Raw genomic sequence first — 3,270 nt, 5'->3', positions numbered from 1 at the left:
TGGTTTCTCCCCAGGTGCCTGCCGTCCCCCTTGAATAACCTGTCAATAACCAACTGCTGGCTGATAGAATCAGACTCGACCCCCAGTCCCAGAGCCCAAACATCAGTCAGCTAAAGGCCTGGACCTGAGTGGGGTCACCGTGACTGACTTTAGACCTGAGGTCCTCCACATTCTGCTGGAGAAAGTTGCAGCCACCCTGCAGGACTGACTGGACTTAGGTCTGTGTGGGATCAAGGACTCCCGGGTGGAGGCCATCTTGTCTGCCCTGAGCCACTGCTCCCAGCTCAGGCACTTCAGTCTGGGCAGGAAACCTCCTGTCCAGGCTGTCACCGAGAAGCTGGTCCAACACCCCACTGGGCTGCCCCGTTTAATGCAAGAGCGTCATCCTGCCCCTCAGGAGAGTTACAGACCTCAGGGTATTTTCCTGGAAGCGAGACTTGCCGAGCTTCGGGCTCAGCTGTTGGAGATTCTGAGAGCCTCAGGATGCCCCAGGGCCTGTGGCTTAGCTTCAGCCCCGTCCTCCCTGTGGTGAGGGCATCACGTGGTGCCCATTTTACACAAGTATACTGCCCCTGCCTAGAGCACTGGCTCCATCAGGAGCTTTCTTCTGTGTGCTTGGATACTGAAATCTAAAACATGGGGATATCGTGGAGGGAAAACAGCATGGTTTCAGACATGTGCTCAGTGTGGATGTGAAAAGGAACAGCGATCCTCGGGGGCGGGGGTTGCTGTGGAAATGTAGACTCTGGAAGGGGTCGGACTGGCATGGACATGTGCTTCTAGAATCTAATATGACACCTGGATACGTGCTGGACACCCACATGTTGCAATTATCCTTGGGAAGATAGTTGTAAAGAAACTGTCAGGAAGAAAGTTATCTTCTTGGTGATCTAAACAGGAAGGAAATCTAAAACGAGAGTGGATAAACAGATCAATATGACTTATTTCGTTGTTAAGCAACAAACTAACATGACATTGTAATGCAAATCTACTCAATAAAAATGAATTAAAAGATAAGTAAATAAAGAGATGCTCATGGAAAACCAACTGCTGTCCTCCATGATATATTGTTCTGTGTGTGTGTGTGCATGCGTGCTTAGTCATTCCGTTGTGTCCAACTCTTTAAGACCCATAAAGAGTAGCCTCTTCTGTTCATGGGATTCTCCAGAGAAGAATATTGGAATGGGTAACGATTGCCTTCTCCAGGGGACCTTCCCGATCCAGGGCTTGAACCCCAGTCTCCTGCACTATAGGTAGATTCTTTGCCATCTGAGCCACCATGTAATGTAAGCCTCCTGGGGCCAACTCTTACCTCCTTGCTTATTTCTTTGGCTGTTCAGTGGCTTAATACACACAGAGGGTAACACAGCATCTGATGAACTATTGGAATGAAGACGTCTCTGCAGGGCTCTCCCTGCTGACTCAGGCCATGACCTTGGGCATGGGTATTCTTCATGCTTCTATCAGTCGGTGTATAAGTCACAGTTTCTTGCCTTTGTGTGTCCTTCACTGTCAAAGGCAAGGTCCTCAGTTCTATTAAGTTTTGCACACTGCCAACAAGATTGAGACTGGTTCTCACCGCTCCATGCCTGTCAGGGAGGAGGAGTTATAATCTATATAATCAATTATAGGAGTGATATATAGAAGTGATATAGGAGTGATTATAGGAATGATATAGGAGGAGATATAATTGAGTTGTGACCAGACATTCAAAGTCTTTTAAGTAAAATGCTAAAATGTAAAAAAAAAAAAAAAAAAATTGACATGAATTTTATTTCCACACCACATTCTAGATTTATATCAGTTTGGGTGGTTGATCATATCAGAATAGGTTGATAGTTTCTATTACAGTTCCAGTCTCTCCCTATTAGAAAAGTCAAGGGTAGCTTGTCTGGACATCAGAATGTTCAAATATAAAAGAAATATATGTTATGTATTACATATAACTCACAGTCAGCTCTCCCTATCCTCTGTTCATCATCCTCAGATTCAGTCAACTACATATGATTTTTTTAACTACTGTTAAAAAAATAAATCTTTGTCTAAGTGACCCTGAGCAGTTGAACCATGTGTTGTTCAAGATTCACCTGGTACAGACACATACATAGTTTCAGAAGAAGCTGACATGATTACAGACTCTATAGTCCCACTGTGATGTTGAAGACTCTGGAGAGTCCCTTGGACTGCAAGGAGATCCACCAGTCCATCTAAAGGAGATCAGTCCTGAATATTCATTGAAAGGACTGATGCTCAAGCTGAAGCTCCAATACTTTGGCCACTGATGCACAGAACTGACACCTTGGAAAAGACCCTGATGGTGTGAAAGATTGAAGGCAGGAGGAGAAGGGAATAACAGAAGATGAGATGGTTGGATCGAATCAGCAACTCGATGGACATTAAGTGAGTAGGTTCTGGGAGTTGATGATGGACAGGGAAGCCTGGCGTGCAGCAGTCCATGGAGTTTCAAAGAACTGGACAAGACTGAATGACTGAACTGAACTCACAGTCCCACCATCTTCTATCTGTTGCCTAGAGAACTAGAAAAGGCTGTGGTATAATTCAGACCTAATCTTAGTGGTATTCACTTCAGTTCAGTTCAGTCACTCAGTCGTGTCCGACTCTTTGCGACCCCATGAATGACAGCACACCAGGCCTCCCTGTCCATCACCAACTCCCGGATTTCACTCAGACTCATGTCCATCGAGTCAGTGATGCCATCCAGCCATCTCATCCTCTGTTGTCCCCTTCTCCTCCCGCCCTCAATCCCTCCCAGCATCAGAGTCTTTTCCAATGAGTCAGCTCTTCGCATGAGGTGGCCAAAGTACTGGAGTTTCAGCTTCAGCATCATTCCTTCCAAAGAAATCCCAGGGCTGATCTCCTTCAGAATGGACTGTTTGGATCTCCTTGCAGTCCAAGGGACTCTCAAGAGTCTTCTCCAACACTACAGTTCAAAAGCATCAATTCTTTGGCACTGAGCTTTCTTCACAGTCCAACTCTACATCCATACACGACCACAGGAAAAACCATAGCCTTGACTAGATGGACCTTTGTTGGCAAAGTAATGTCTCTGATTTGAATATTCTATCTAGGTTGGTCATAGCTTTCCTTCCAAGGAGTAAGCGTCGTTTAATTTCATAGCTGCAGTCACCATCTGCAGTGACTTTGGAGCCCAGAAAAATAAAGTCTGACACTGTTTCCACTGTTTCCCCATCTATTTCCCATGAAGTGATGGGACCGGATGCCATGATCTTCGTTTTCTGAATGTTGAGC

This window comes from Bos grunniens, chromosome 29, assembly GCF_055505025.1.
Source record: "Bos grunniens cultivar Pamir isolate PY7600 chromosome 29, Bosgru_T2T1.0, whole genome shotgun sequence".
Taxonomy (NCBI): Eukaryota; Metazoa; Chordata; class Mammalia; order Artiodactyla; family Bovidae; genus Bos; species Bos grunniens.
The sequence above is the reverse complement of the archived record's forward strand: the minus strand, read 5'-3'. Positions refer to the sequence as shown.